We start from the raw sequence: 16544 nt of genomic DNA, 5'->3' as shown, positions 1-16544 counted from the left end.
CAGTTGAGTTTGCTTTCATTGATTCAATGAAAGCAAAACAAAAAACAAAAAAAATTGTGAGTAAAGATTAAAAACTCCTCTTTGTTTTTTCTGTATCACTGTAGAGATGGATAATTGTTGTGCATTTTAAAGAAGAAAAAGAGAGGAACTGAGCAAGCAAAAATCATTATCCTGTGTATAAATATTTAGTCATTTCATGAATGTAAATTAAAACATAGTAAAATCCTCTGTGCTCAGTCCTGAAAGCACTCCCTACAGGGCTCCTATTGGGCAAGATCCTCTAGCTATCTACTTCTGACAGGTTTCAGAGTAGCAGCCGTGTAGGTCTGTATCCGCAAAAAGAAAAGGAGTACTTGTGGCACCTTAGAGACTAACAAATTTATTTATTCGTGAGCTACAGCTCACTTCATCGGATGCATTCAGTGGAAAATACAGTGGGGAGATTTATATACACAGAGAACATGAAACAATGGGTGTTACCATACACACTGTAATGAGAGTGATCAGGTAAGGTGAGCTATTACCAGCAGAAGAGCAGGGGCGGGGGGAACCCTACTTATGTGGCTCTTATTACTGTAGTATCTGAGTACCTCACAATATTTAAGGTACAATACCCCGTGAGGCAGGGAAGTGCTATTACCCCATTTGACAGAGGACCTGGGCCACACAGGAATTGAATGCAGGTCTCCGTGTCCCAGGCCAGCACTCCAGTCACTGGACCATCCTTCTTCTCAGGAATTGGCACCCAGTGCAGCTCAGGGAAGATGTAGATCTCTGATTTTCATAGTACTGTACACTGCACCAGTCCAGAGGAGCAACTTAGGATAGCCTTAGGGCTACTCTAACTTGTGCAAGCTGTTAAGGCAGCCAAGGATCACCAGTGTCCAAGGACACTCCAGCCACACCCCTTCTTCCTCAGCTACACAGCCTATGCTGAGGCTGCAGAAAGAAGAAGGTGCATATTGCCAGCTAGGCTACTGGTGGATCCTCAGTCTAACAGGCCATTGAAACTGGGTTGTGAAGTGAAGTATCTGACATTTGCATTTGTAAAGGTGTTTTTTTAACCTGAATTAATTGGCAATAAATTAAATTGAGTTAAAACCAGAACAAAAACTCTAGCCATCCCTTTGGACAACAGCCTGCCAAAAGAATGGTGTCAAATTAATTCAAAAGTGATGAGGTTGCTATTTTGGACTTGGGAGGTCAAGGTTCAAGTCCCTGCTCCACCCCAGATCTCCTGTGTGTCCTAGGGCAAACCATTTAGGCTACGTCTTTGCTTCCAAACAAGTGTGTGTTGGGGTGGGGGAGTTACACCATGATTATCCCACTGTAAAAACACACCACTGTGGCAGTGAAGACATAGCCTTAGTCTTGCTGTGCTTCACTTCTTCATCTATAAATCTCCTGGCAAGGGTGTTGTGAGGATGAATACATTAAGGATTGTGAAGTGCTCAAATATTATGGTAATAATGGGGACCACATAAATACCTTTGGGCTTGTCTACATGGGGAAATTGACTGCAACAGCTCTCCATGTGTGGAATTCTGGAATAATTACACTGCTTTGGAAGTGCGCAAATTATTCTGAAATCACATGGAGAGCTGCTTCCGAATAGCATATTCTGCAATAGCCATTCCATTCCATTGCCCTGTGTAGACAAACCTGATAGATAGTCTCCGATTGCTTATTTACACAGCCCAAATAGGGGGTGGTTTTGATCAATGTAGCTTGAGTGAGTTAATTTAACTCAATTAAAATTTGCATTAATATCCAGGTAGACACAGTTTATCACTTTAAAGATGGTTTGATCTGGTCATGTTGTAGCGTAGATGTCTGCAGGAGCATTAAGAGGAATTTTCAAACAAGTTAACTTAATTGAACTATCAATTGAAAAAAACAGGTTTTATTTTACCTGTATAGACATGGCCAAAGCGAAATTCTGTTGAACCCACCAAGTTTCTTCTGACTATATCTAATCCTTATAGAGATATACACAGAAAAGTAAACACTATTTTTAGTTACCTAGCTATATGCATATGCAACTGTTCCTACAGATGTTTAGCACTAACTGAGTAGGTGAAAAGATTAGGCAGTTTGTAACCCAGAGTATTCTGAGTTCCATAGAACCTGATTTTCTAATGAGGTGCAAAAATAACCTGGGATCAGATTGCCAACCATGTAACTATTAAGCAATTTATTATCAACTCAGAAGGTCTGAGGGAGCTTCCAGTTGCAACTCTACACTTTGCATGGTCGTCAGACCTTCTATGACAATCCAGACCATGCTAAGCATTCATAAAACACACTTGCTATCATATTAGTATTCACTGAGATTGCTAGTATGCCTCCTTCTTTCTTTCATTCCTCTCCCAAGCTGAGAATCATTCCTTATTCATATCAACACTGTGCCAAACAAGTTCCCCTAAATGGACTATTCATCCCTCTAACACTTCATGAACCCCCTAATCTGTACTGGAAAGTGATGTTTCACATACAATAGAACAATTTGTAAGGTACTGTAGCAGGCATCCTGCATAATAGCTGGACTTCAGCGGTGATCACATATGTCAGTATTGAAGATGGAGCATATTACTATTGCTGTTTATGGGCTTGATTGAAAAATGATTTGTATAGCACTTACATGGCAATTTCACAGAGGTCAAATTAGATTCCACTTCCATTCCTCTCTCAGTACACAGAAGGCACTGAAATAAAGTGTAACCTGATGTATTTGTATAGTCAGAAAATCCCAGTACACTGGGTAAAATTCCTCATTCTTTGGTCCCTCTCCCATGAAGTGTGAATATTCTAGAAGTGGGAAAGGGATCAGCCAAAAGGAGGGATTCTACCAATTCAAAAAATGGATGCATTTATTCAGGAAAAAGGTAGAATCTCACATCTGGAGAGGCCTTGGTAGTGCATTGTACAGTAGAGGAAAGAAAGGTACAGATCACTGTAGGCACTGTCAAAAGATACACACCGTGCAGCAAACAAGACTGTTGTTATACTCCACTTTACACACTGAATTGCAGGCAAGACAATGCCACGGGTGCATACAACTCTAACACTGCACTGAAGAAAGTGAGAGTAGTTACACAGTAGGGGCCACAGGAAAAGCAAACATTTTCTGAGAACATTCAACTCCATGCATGTGTAGATATTGGGCCAATTTCTGATTTCCATATACATAATAATATCTACCTTTTCATCCATAGATCTCAATGTACTTTACAAAGGAGGACAATATCATTATCCCCATTTTACAGACAAGGAAACTGAGGCACAGAGAGTTGAAGTGACTTGCCCAAGGTCACCAGCCAAGCCAAGCTTAGAACCCAGATGTTCTGAGTCCTAGGGTAGCATGCTATTTACTAGGCCACACTGCCTTCCTAAATCAGATATAACTCCATCAAACTCCAGATTTACATCTCTCATTCTGAAGTGACCCATTAGGTACAAAGGGGAGGGTATATTAAAATTGACAGAGGCCACTTTCAGGTACATTACAGGCAGGTCTACACTTATGGTGGCATGTAAAGTACAGACACTGCACACCCAGCTGGCATGGGTACAAATGATAGTGTAGGCAGTGAGGCACTACGTCAGTGAGTAGAGTGCAGACACGCTAGATCATTAGGGTATGTACCCTTTACAGGGGTATGTACCCTACACAGCTCACTACATGTCCAAGCCATGCCTCTCATGTCTAAGCATGTTTGCTTCCTCATGGGAATTACTTTCTACATGTGAGTTGCCTATCTCTCACTACTGCATGTAGCTCCAGTGTACCTACCACCATAACGTCATAGAATCTAGGCACCAAGGAGTTCTGGATAATTTTATATCTTATTCCTAGGGACCTGCCAAATTCACGGCCATGAAGAACGCGTCATGGACTGCGAAATCTGGTCTCCCCTGGTGAAATCTGGTCTTGTGTGTACTTTACCCTATACTATACAGATTTCACAGGGGAGGCCAAAGTTTCTCAAACTAGGGGGTCCTGACCCAAAAGGGATTTGCAGGGGGGGTTCACAAGGTTATTTTAGGGGGGGTTGCAGTATTGCCACCCTTACTTCTGTGTTGCCTTCAGAGCTGGGCACCTGGCCAACAGCCGCCAATCTCCGCTGCCCAGCTGCCCATACCATACCATGGCATCCTTACTTCTGCACTGCTGTCTTCAGAGCTGGGTGGCTGGAGAGTGGTGGCTGCTGACTTAAGGCTCAGCTCTTCAAGCAGCAGCGTGGAAGTAAGGGTGGCAACACCATACCATGGCATCCTTACTTCTGTGCTGCTGCTGGCGGCAGCTCTGCCTTCAGAGCTGAGTGCCCAGACAGCAGCCACCACTCTCTAACTGCCCAGCTCTGAAGGCAGCATCGCCTCCATCAGCAGCGCAGAAATAACGGTAGCAGTACCGCAACACCCCCCTATAACCTTGTGACCCCCGCACAATTCTTTTTTGGGTCAGGACCCTTACAATTACAACACTGTGAAATTTCATATTTAAAGAGCTGAAATCATGAAATTTATTATTTTTAAAATCCTACAACCATGAAATTTACCAAAATGGACCATGAATTTGGTAGGGCTGTACTTATTCCTGCAGCTTCTGCTCCATGAAACTTCCCTGAACTCCTGATTTGACTTTGCAGAGTTGTCAATGTGATGCCTCCAACTCTATGGAATGGGAACCAAGATAGGAAGTTGAAAGGAAACAGTTGTTGGATGGAACAGTGCAAGGGTTTTGCAGCTGGTGTATCAGCATGCCTTTGCTCCTCCTCTGTAAGCATTATGCACATCAGTACATCTCTTTCCATCCCTTGACATGACCTTCCATTCCTTGTTGTGCACATGCTTAGAGACATGCTTTTCAGAGGCAGAGGTTCTTGTGTACTGTGAGCTTCGTTTTTTGCATGTTTTTGTGAGCAGTCTCACCGTGCAAGTTTTCTTACATGATCATAATTCAGCCCAGAATATGTAAAATAAAATTATCTCTCTCTGCCCCTCACTTATGTTTCTTCTTTTCTATATTCACCCTGGGTACTAACTTTAATTACAGGATTATGCAGTAGCTAGAGCTGTAAGCTGCCCTGAATGCAAATTTCTTTTATGTAATGAATCAGGTGTTTGAATGCCTGGATAAAAATATTCAGAAATAGCCCCTCAAATAAGCAGAACCCTATCTTTCAGTGTGGTTTTGGGCTTTAGTTTTAGAACTTTGGAAATCTTCCACCAATCAACTTTAAAGCCTTCTGTAGTACTTGTAATACAATGTAAATATAGTGGCAGGTAAAGTTTCAAAAAAAAGTTTGTACTGGGAATCATTTGATGGAAAACATTTCTTAAACTGGAGAAGAATAGCTTACTGGTTGAAGAATACCAGATTTGAAAGAGCTACTAGACTCACTGGAACCTCAGATTCAAAGTCATTAGGCTTTTAATCCTTTCAAAGTAGATAAATTGAGCCATTTACTATGCGAGCCTCTTTAAGATCAGACTTTAAAAAACAAGGTACTGTCTTCTTAGTGTGGACATTAAAGATCCCATGACACCTTTCATTGTAAGGGTTTATTCTGCAACCACTGGAAAATTTTACTCTCCTCCCTTACTTGTGCAGCATATTCACTGCCTGATTGCTGCTTCCCACCCCAGAGCTGGGTGATTCATTTCAGTGGTTCAGTATGTATAGTAGGGGATCCCTGAAATTGCAAGGTACATAAATGTAAAATACTATTGGGTCTGACTCCCCATTTATACTGTTGTAATCAGAAGCAACATCACTGAAGTCAGTAGAATTTATACCCTTATAAAGTGGTACAGGAGGAGAATCAAGCCTGTTATTTAAAAAGGAAAATGCCTTTCTGGTGACCTGCTACTGAAGAAAGACTCATTTAGCAGTAGCAAATCAAGGATGCATTCTTTGATATGACACAGGCCAGTTAAGATATGGATGTAGAAAGAAAATTTACATGGGGCTTACTTTACTTTTCCTCTACTAGGCCTGTTTTACACCACTGTAACTCTTTTGGTTTAAGGGAGCTACTCCTGTCTTACACCAGTTTAAGTGAGAGGAGAATCAAGCCTATAATGTACAAGTATAGTCAAAATACAGGGGGCGGTCTGCTCATCACAGCAGCTGGGTTGGGAGGCACCAGCAAACCAGTTACAGCTCCCTAACATCCACAGCTGGGAAGCTGCAGGCAGTTTCCACTCCCTTTATGCTATGCTGTCTGAGCAGGGCAAAAGGAGCAGAGCTGGGCTAAGAATCTGGCTGAAGGATGTAAAGCCCAACATGCACATTTTAAGTGGAAAATGTAAGTCCAAGCAGGAGAAGGCATTTCCTTCCATTTGAAGAACCGTTGTACCCAACTCCTCAAATTTGCCCATGATGTTATAAACAGCTGGAAATGAGCCTGGCACTCCCATGTGAGTGAGTTCTTTTGAACGGAAAGGAAGCCGCAGTCTTAAACACTGAAATTAATAAAAGAAGTTCTTACAGCTTGTTTTGTTCCTTCCATTTAATAGATAAAGGAGTCCTGTAGCAAAGGCGACCTGCTGGCTAAACCTGATCCAAGAACCTTCTGGAATAGAGCTGACTCAGGTAAGGATGGAACTCAAAGTACATGTAAACACACACGGATGTATTCTGCAGAAAGAGGGCTTTCCCTTTTGATATAGTTCTATTCAAGGGTTACGTACTTTGTACTAAAGCCAAGCAAAAATCGATTATTTTTAATACAGAAATGAAGTATAACAGACATCCTCTCACACACATAGTGCTTGCTGGTAAAAACAATGTTTCAGAAAATAGATTTAGCATATTATGTGGTTGGATACATAATGATTCCCGTGGAATAATGCCATAACATAATGATGCAAAACAAAATTACTACAGCAAAACTGTTTTACAAACTCTGAGCCAAATTCTACCCTTGATCCACTGTGTAAATGCAGTTCCTGTTAACTTCTATAAAGAGTCATGCGGACACATCCAAAGTCAAAATTAGACACTATCTGTCCCCAATTGAGCAAAGCATCTGAGTACTGTGTTAAGATTTAAGCACATAACTAGCCCCACTGGCTTCAAAAAGAGAAAGAAAGTGAAGGTGGGATAAACTGAATAAAGTGAGATAGCCAGGCAGTTGGTACGCTCTGAATGCCAATCGTTATTAGACCAAACTCACAATCTCGTCACTGTTATCCTGTCCAACCTTCTGTTTTGATTTGTTGTCCTCTCTACCTGTTGTCTTGGCATTGTCTACAGGAGAAAGCTGTTGTGATGGTTAGAGTAATGATACTGTAGATAGTAGATTTTGCTGACAGTTTGGATAGGGAACAACTATGTTAAAACTTTTTTTTAAATTTGTAAATGTTCTCTAGCCACCAATGGTTCCATTTAATAAGGCCTTAAAAATAACTCACTGCTTCAGTTAGCTAAAGTTTATTAAAACCCACTTGCCTTTTCCTATCAATTAAAGTACAGCAAAAGTCTAGCCCTATAGCCAATCAACACACTCTTGTGAAAATGCCAGAGGGTTAGAACTAAGAAAACTGAAAAACAAGTTAAACAGTGTCTTTTTTCAGGTCATTTCCTTGGGTAGACCAACAATTATCAGGCAGTCTCGTTTAACACCTGAGTGAAGATTCCCAGTCCCTTAAGACAGGACTGATGTAACTCTGCTTCAATTCTAGTTACATATTAGCTTTTGATTACTCTTTAGGACTTGGAACCAGGGGTTTGAAAACTAGAGCTTGAACTCTTGCTTTCCACTGTGGTTCCAAGCCCACCGTAGACAGGATCTATGGCATTGTCTCTTTTACATTCTGTTTGCACTACAGAAACGGCTGTCTTTAAGGATACCAGCTGTGAAGGGAGGAACACAACTGTTTTAAGGCAACTTGGTCTTATCTGGGAAACCATCTCAGCCTTGTCTGATGGGAATTTCTATTCACCTGTTAAACAAGACTGTCTGTTAAGGGCTGTAGCTAAGCAACCTGAAAAGAAATGCTGTTTTAACCTGCTCATTGGGTTATTTTGTTGCAGCCCTCCAGTGTCACTTTTATAGACATATGTTAATTGGCTATGGGGCTGGACAATTGCTACTCTTCGGTATATATGAAAATGGGGGAGCTGTAATGAACATTAACTAATTGTAGCAGTAAATGCTCTCTACATTCTTTTTAAGTGGAGATTGTGTGATCTCCTATGTGAAAATGGTAGGGAATTCTCCCATCTGAGGTCTTGCACCACTGCTACAAATAGAAACACTTCTGCAGGCCAGCCACCAGGATTTCTACCATTGTCTCTTCTGGAACTGTTCTAGGCAAGGTGAGATGATAAAAACAGTCGTGCCCAGGCTGCACTAGAATGTCTGCCCATTGCTACTTTTGGGCACGTCTACACTACAAACTTTTGCTGACAGAAGTTTGATCAGCATGAAGCCACTGCAGTTAGTATATCGCTTGTGCACTTGCATACTTTGGCACTGCGCATACTCACCAGGAATGCTTGTTTCGATGCATAGTGCAGTGCACCATTGTTAGGTATTCCAGTATGCAACTTGCCACCATCCAGCACTCTGTCTTTTGGGAAGTTATGGCAATGAATGGTGTTGCAGAAATGAGTCACACAGGCATGACTGGGAGCAAGGGGTCAGGTTCCCAGCAAGCAACCTTCTCTACCCCAGAGTGCCCTCTATAATCCATAATTTTCATGCCTATTTTGAGAATCCCACAAACCCACCAGGACTTGTTGCTGTCTGCCATCTTTGACAGATGCATGGAGCCTGCACAGCTCTGCACTATTGTCTTGAGCACTGCATGAGATGCAGCACGATTCTCTGGAATTTGCAGAGCCACAAGAAGATCTGCAGGGAACATGAAGACTTTTTGGAGGGCGGATTGCTGTGGGACATAGCAAGAACCAATTCAAGGTTGTTAGTAGTGTTTATAGAGCAGCTGCAAACTATGGAGCGCAGCTTCTGGGCCCAAGAAATGAGCACTGACTGGTGGGATTGCATCATAACACAGGTTTGGGATGACAAGAACTGTCTGCACAACTTTTAGATGCACAAGGCCACATTCCTGGATCTGCGTGCTGAAGTCCCCTCCAGTACAGGAACATTAGAATGCGAGCTGCATTGACAGTAGAGAGGCAAGTGATAATCAAACTGTGGAAATTTGCCGGATTACTACAGGTCGGTGGGAAATCATTCTGGAGTTGGAAAATCAACTGTAGGAGCCATTGTCATGCAAGTATGCAAGGCCATTAATCATCTCCTGCTACACAGGACTGTGACTCTCGTCCATGTCCAGGACATAATGGATGGATTTGCAGCAATGGTGTTCCTAGACTGGAGGAGAGGGGAGGGCTAGCTCAGTGGTTTGAGCATTAGCCTGCTAAATCCAGGGTTATGAGTTCAATCCTTGAGGGGGCCATTTAGGGATCTGGGGCAAAAATTGGGGATTTGGTCCTGCTTTGAGCAGGGGGTTGGACTAGATGACCTCCTGAGGTCCCTTCCAACCCTGAGATTCTATGACTACGGTGGAGAAATAGACAGAATGCATATCCCTACTTTAGCAACAGATCACCTTGCCACAGAGTATATCAACAGAAAGGGCTATTTTTCTATGGTTGTGAAAGCATTGGTGGATCACTGGGGATGTTTCACCGATATCAGTGTTGGCTGGTCAAGGACGGTGCATGGCACTTGCATCTTTAAGAACACAAGACTGCTACCGGCAAAGACTTTGTTTCCTGAGCAGCAGATTACTGTTGGTTATGTTGAAATACCAATAGTGATCCCAGGGAACCCAGCCTACCCTTTACTCCCCGACTCATGAAGCCATACAGCTTGACAGCACCAAGGAAAGGTTCAACTACTGGCTCAGCCGGTGCAGAAGGACAGCTGAGTGTGCTTTTGAAAGATTGAAGGTGCACGGCCATTGTTTACTCACAAGACTGGATCTCAGTGACAAAGATATTCCACTCGTTATGGCTTCCCACTGCATCATGCTGTGTCGCAATTTCTGTGAAGCAGAGGAGGAAAAGTTGCCACTGGGGTGGATCAGCTGTCTGCTGAGTTTGAACAGCCAAACAAGGCTATCAAAAGAGCCATATGGCTCAGGGAGACTTTGAGCAGGCACTTTAGCAGTGAGCCACAGTAATGCCTTGTGGTGTACTATGCTCTACCTGGCCCTGCACTACCTGGTGCTTGGTGCACATCTATGACTATGACACTGACAAGGCACCTATTCATTCTGTGGTGCTAATTTTGGATTATTAGATTGTGTTTGTAACTGATCCTAGGAGTTGCATCACAGTGTAAAGTAACCAGTAAGTGGGTGCTTTCCATGCTGCCGCACATGTTGGAAACTAATGCACGTGAATTATTTTCCAAACCATACTCTATATTGAGTGACAAAAACACTTCAAAAATGTTGTGCAAATTAAAAGCAAATGCATTAAAACCTTAATACATGTGTGGAACAGAGCTTAAAGAAAGAGAAGGAACATTCATGTCAATGTTAACACACTGACCTATGAGAACCACAGTTGGTGTATGTGTGTGTAGGGAGCTGCTGTAATGGAATTCTCCATGGAATGCAGAGGGAGAGGAGCCCAGGATTGTTGAATCTGTAGGTTTGCTGGCAAAGGAGCGCCATTATGTCCCTCTCTCTCCTTTTTCTGCTGGGATTCTTGGTCCTTTCTCCTGTCTGCTGCTTTTTCCTTCTCTATACAGCCATTCTTCAGGCCCTCTATTCATGGTCTAATGCAGCACTGCCTTGCAGGATCTGACTGAACATGTCATTCTGAGCTTCTTCTTTTTCATCCTTATCTAGCTCAGGCATTCTGTGGGTGTGGAGGGGGAACTCCTCAAGACTACGACAGCAGCAGCTGCAGATAAAACACAGAAGTTACATTGTCAGTATAGTAAGAACGAAAAGCAAAAGTTAAGATCAAGAACTCCTTTCCCTTGTTCCCCTAAAGTTTTAAACAAGACATTGACTTCTGCTTCTGAGTGTTTGTATACAGCACCACTCACAGTACAGCCATGTATCAGGGGGTAGCCGTGTTAGTCTGTATCCAATAACAACCTTAAAAACTAACAGATTTATTTGGGCATAAGCTTTCATGGGCTAGAACCCACTTCATCGAATGCATCCTTGTTGTTTTAGTACAGCCATGGTGAGTATGGACCACCAGAGGTGAGGGAAAGGAAGGAGGAGGGAATTGCTCAGTTGCATAGAACTATGGGTATAGGACAATGGCATTGAATACTGCCACCATTTTCCATAGACAGTAAAAGCTCACTCCTGAAGGTAACAAAGGCACAGAGAGCATAGCTGCTGGTGCTGGCATCCCACAGCCACCCAAGCCTACATGCTGCTAACCTGTCTACTGCAATGGTGCCTGCAGCAGTTATCAGTGACTGGCATGGGAAAACATCCTCCCGGGGAGGAAGAAATAAGGCTGCCATCCCTAGAAACCTTTGGCAGAGCATTGCAGAGTACTTCCATGAAAGTCTCATCAAGATCATTCAGGAGGATTCCAGGGACATCCCAGTGTACATAAACAAACTGCTCCACGTACTCTCCTCCCTCACCACCTAACTGTACAGGGGAATGAAAAGCAGTAATGGTGCCCCCAACTATATCATTGTAATGGGAATTAAATGTGCACACTTACCTGAGGTTCCTTCCCCTCAATCAGTTTTGTGGTGCTCAACTGCTGGGATTGACTGGACTGTGTTGGAGTCTCAAACAGGTCCTGGCTAGCTAGACCCCCTCTGTCACATGTCCCTCATCCTTCTCCTATTCCTCCTTCACCTCCTCCCTCTCATCCTTGCTGTTCACACCAAGGCCCAGTGACTCAGGCTCTTCAGAGGTATCCACAGAGGTCTGTGTGGGGTAGCGGTGGGGGAAGGTCTCCACCAAGCCTGGCATGCAACTCTTTGTAAAAGTGGAAGGGCTGCAGCTCAGCACTAGATCAACTGTTGGCCTCCCTGGCCTTCTGATATGCCGGCTGCAGTTCCTTTGCTTTCACACAGCACTGCTGCTGGTCCACATTGTAATCCTTCTTCTGCATCCCCCGGGCAATCTGCTCATAGATGGTCATATTTCTATGGTTGGTCCATAGCTGTGCCTATACAACTTCTTTTCCCCACAGGCCCAGGAGATCCAAAAACTCCTGTCTACTCCAGGCCAGAATACACCTGGAGCATGTAGCCAGCATTGTCAGCTGGGCAGTTGCACACAACAGTGGAGAGCTGCTAGGAGTGCTCGCCACAATGGACAATCAGGAAACAGCATATCAAAAATTCACAGGGTTTTAAAGGAGGGGTATGGCTTCCAGTCTCTGTGAGCCCCAGGCAATGGAGTTCACAATCAAGACCAGAACTGTCAGTGCTGGGCATTGCAGGACAGCTGCTGAAAGACTGTTAGGGTCAACATAGCCAATGCAGTGTCTACATTTGCACTGTGCCAACCTCAATACACCGACTGTGGCTCAACAACGCTTGGGCAGAAGGTGTTACTATGTTGGAGTAATGAAGATCTTACACTGGTGGGCGACAAATTTAAGTGTGGACATATGCACAACTAGGTTGGTGCAAGCAAGGCACCTTACATCAACCTCACTTTGTACTGGTTTCAGAGTAGCAGCCGTGTTAGTCTGTATTCGCAAAAAGAAAAGGAGTACTTGTGGCACCTTAGAGACTAACAAATTTATTTGAGCATAAGCTTTCATGAGCTACAGCTCACTTCATCGGATGCATCCTTAGTCTCTAAGGTGCCACAAGTATTCCTTTTCTTTTCATTTTGTACTGTAGACCAGGCCATGGACACTTATGAACGTTATAGTCCCTGCCCCCAAGAGATTGCAAGCTAAGGGCTTGATCCATCAAATCACTTTAAGTATGTGCTTAAGTTTAAGCATGTGAGTTGTCCTATTGACTTAAGTGCTTTGCTGGATCAGGGACAGAGTGCTCAACACCTTGCAGGATCAAGACCTACGTAAACATTTTAAATCTAAGTTGTGTAGTACAGACAGAACTATCCCAAACAAAATCATCAAGATTTGATCATAACAATCAAGGCAATGATTATATACTAAGTGACACTCCTGTTGTCAAACTGTGATAAGGGTAGGGGCTTCTACAGCCAACTCCTGTACCAGGGCCTGGACACAGGACTGGAGCCCAGCCTCCTCTCCCCCCATCTGTGGCTTACTCTACCCGATTGAATTAGCCCTGTTGTTTCATTAACAAAGCAAATGTTAGAGGCAAATACTTCACCTGTTATAAATGATGGGCTCAGAGCTATCAGTATTTTGTAAAGAACAGTTAAGCAACAATCAAACAAAGCAGCTGTAGGAGCATGAGACAATAAATCAAAGAAAAAAGAAAGAAATAATGCACATGGGTCAGATTCTGCTCTCAGCCATGTGTGTGCAAATCCCATTGAAGATAATGGGAATTCCATGTGTGAATCTGGAGCAGGAAGAATTTTTGGCTCATGTTGTAAAATCCAAAGTGATCAGTTCATGGCTCTGAAGTGTGCTCTCTTTCATTCACTGCATCCCTCCATTTGTTTTGTTGTTACAATTTATTCTGCCAGTTTATGGTGATCAGAAGGTTTCTGATGTTCATCTCAGTAGCAAAAACCTCAAATATCATGACAAAAGTCAGAAGAGTTGAAAACTCCGAATGAGCATAATTTGCATCCATTTGCCCAGAAAGGCCCGATTCTCCAATACTTGGCACCTAATAATTTACATCTGTGCAGAATGCTGCTATTCTAATTTGGTAGTTTTTACATCTTCTTTGTAGTCACTTTGCACAGGTGTCAATGACTACTGAAGGTGCAAGCCAGTGAACAACCAGCTCCGGTGTCCGTTTTCCACAGTTCCAGCTGAGGGTTTGTTCCATAGACTGCTTGATAACCTTGGCATTTTAATGCTCCCATCCCAACTAGACTCTGAAGTTAACAGCCCACTGAACAGAGGGACATAGTTTCCACTTTTGCATCTGTTTGTGGACAGTTTCTCTAGCACACATGGAAGGCTATCTTTACAATGGGAATGTATGGAATGTTCCATTTTTTAACTGAATGTTTGTATTCTGTAGAGAAGAGCAAATAATTGAAGCACAATCCCAGAACAGGAGGGATTGCTACTTCGTAACACCTGAAATTTTCCACAGGTGCTGCACCATATCAGATGGCTCTATTTCATATCTGTCTGCCAGGCAAAATGTAATTTCTAAACATTATACAGACACTTTACACTCTGCCCTCTGGAATTTATAAAGCCACTGCAGGGTACATAACTTCAAAGTATTCAGTGTACGTATAGGACATTACTATGGATTGAAGGGACTGGGACAAGATAGGTCACTCCAGGCTCTCTCAAAGAGCCCCAGAGAAAGAAAGAAAAAACCTTCATGATGTTTTACTGACATGGATATAATGTGTGTGGGGTGTCTGAGAATCAGGGAAAAGGGGCTATATACTCACCATTGAAGCAGCACTCCCACTTTGTACACCTACAGCCAGATCTGCCAAAGCTGCATCTCCCCCACTAATGAAAGCAAACCTGGCCATCGGGCACCTGCCTTTCGACAAACATCTACCTCCTTACATTGCAGCACTATATTGGTATGGATTATTTGTGATGGTATTTTGGCAAACTATCATAGCTTGTTTCAGAGTAGCAGCCGTGTTAGTCTGTATTCGCAAAAAGAAAAGGAGTACTTGTGGCACCTTAGAGACTAACAAATTTATTTGAGCATAAGCTTTCATGAATCAGATGAAGTGAGCTGTAGCTCACGAAAGCTTATGCTCAAATAAATTTGAGCAAATAAACTCGGATGCTCCCACAAATACTGGTAATGGGGAAAACCCTACAGTCAGCATTCTATTTTGTTGGGGGAGATATAAAATATTCCTAAACTCCTCCATTTCCAGAAATGTGGAGTGACAGTCTACAGGGCTTGAAACATAACAAAAAAACAGTTATCTCTTTGCATTGGAACAACTGGTCTGATAAATTTGGCTGTGGAAATTGAGAGTTTGATTTTCAGACTAAAAATCAGAATGGAACAAGTCCCCTTTGCCTCCCCCCACCCACCAAACATAAGCTGAGCTCTATTTGGCAAGCTATATCTTTCAACACAGTGCTCTAGTCCAAAGAAATCTGTTTCTATTGCCAATCTGTCATATTTCCAAAACACTACCATTTCACTTCTCAAACTAACAATTTGCTTTTCTGATTCCCTTAACACTTTTTTTTCCCATACTTTCAAGTCAGTGATATCCCTTTTCCTAACCATGCATTTGGGTGCTATTTTTTCCATCATTTTCTCCCATAAAGATTTTTTTAAAACAATTAAAATGTAATAAACCAGATCAAATGCCATTTTGAATCCAGATTTTGTAATTTAGGAAAGTTAATTATTTCATATTTTAATTAATTTGCTCTTCATTCACGCATTCATGCAGACCAACATGGTGGCAGATCAAAGGTCTAATGGAGTTTAATTGCAACTAATATAAAGCTTTTGCTGTATATAATAGTTTGCTTATGCAAAAAAAAGAGATCTGATAGAGGTGTGCATGTAAGAGAGAGAAGTGATTTTGAATTTGCAGCTTCAGGGGGTTTTAGGATGTGCCTCATGCTTATCAGCTGTTGATCAGTTTTGAGCAAGGCTTGAAGTGAGCCAGAAACTGTGGTCTGGAAGTGAAGTTTTTTAGAGACTTGTCAGTTTCTAAACAATTTAGGTTTTTATTTGAAAATTTATGGTTTTAGCCATTGTAGTTGGGAGGAAAAAAGTGTTACAATTATGTGCCAGAAGTAACCAACTCAGTGTTTGAATCTATGGACAAAAAGCTCAACAAAAGGTGTCAATTGCCCCATTCATCTCAACTGCATGTTAACTTCTTAATGCAAACAAGTATCAGAGGGGTAGCCCTGTTAGTCTGTATCCACAGAAACAAGGAGGAGTCCGGTGGCACCTTAAAGACTAACAGATTTATTTGGGCATAAACTTTCGTGGGTAAAAACCCCACTTCTTCAGATGCATGGAGTGAAAATTACAGATACAGGCATAAATATACCGGCACATGAAGAGAAGGGCTCCCTCTAATTTTCACTCCATGCATCTGAAAAAGTGGTGTTTTTACCCACGAAAGCTTATGCCCAAATAAATCTATTACTCTTTAAGATGCCACTGGACTCCTCCTTGTTTTAATGCAAACAGTTCAGATGTCAGAATTGTTAACTATTTCACTGCTTGAGCGCTTTAGTATAAACATCCAGCTAGCATCCTCATCCAATGTGATAGGATGTGTCATACAAATTAGAGATTGAAAAGATTTATTAGGCCATTTTAACCAGTCCTTGAGGCCACATAAGGATTTTTTCCTTACAGCCAGTCCTCTTGTGCTTTTCCAGTCCAGCTTTAAATGTCCCACTATCTTTGAGAGCCTGTTCTACAGCCCAATATACCTTTCAGCATAATTCTTTTTCCACCCTGTTTTTTTTTACTTTC

The 16544-nt window shown here is 42.4% G+C and overlaps 2 long non-coding RNA genes across 2 annotated transcripts in view; one reads left to right on the top strand and one right to left on the bottom strand.

Moving 5' to 3' along the window:
* LOC122459356 overlaps positions 1-7594 on the top strand; it is an 80727-nt gene extending 73133 nt beyond the window's left edge. The window contains exon 3 of the long non-coding RNA XR_006279982.1: positions 6523-7594. This is a non-coding gene — a long non-coding RNA (uncharacterized LOC122459356). The remainder of the gene's footprint in view (positions 1-6522) is intronic.
* LOC119854099 overlaps positions 1-12615 on the bottom strand; it is a 169385-nt gene extending 156770 nt beyond the window's left edge. Inside the window, exons 1-3 of the long non-coding RNA XR_006279981.1 lie at positions 11687-12615; positions 10538-10894; positions 9955-10026 (exon numbers count right to left, since the gene is read on the bottom strand). This is a non-coding gene — a long non-coding RNA (uncharacterized LOC119854099). The remainder of the gene's footprint in view (positions 1-9954; positions 10027-10537; positions 10895-11686) is intronic.
* Positions 12616-16544: the final 3929 nt, after the last annotated feature.

Source organism: Dermochelys coriacea, chromosome 3 (assembly GCF_009764565.3).
Source record: "Dermochelys coriacea isolate rDerCor1 chromosome 3, rDerCor1.pri.v4, whole genome shotgun sequence".
NCBI lineage: Eukaryota > Metazoa > Chordata > Testudines > Dermochelyidae > Dermochelys > Dermochelys coriacea.
Note: the sequence above shows the minus strand (reverse complement) of the source record. Positions and strands in the feature narration are given on the sequence as shown.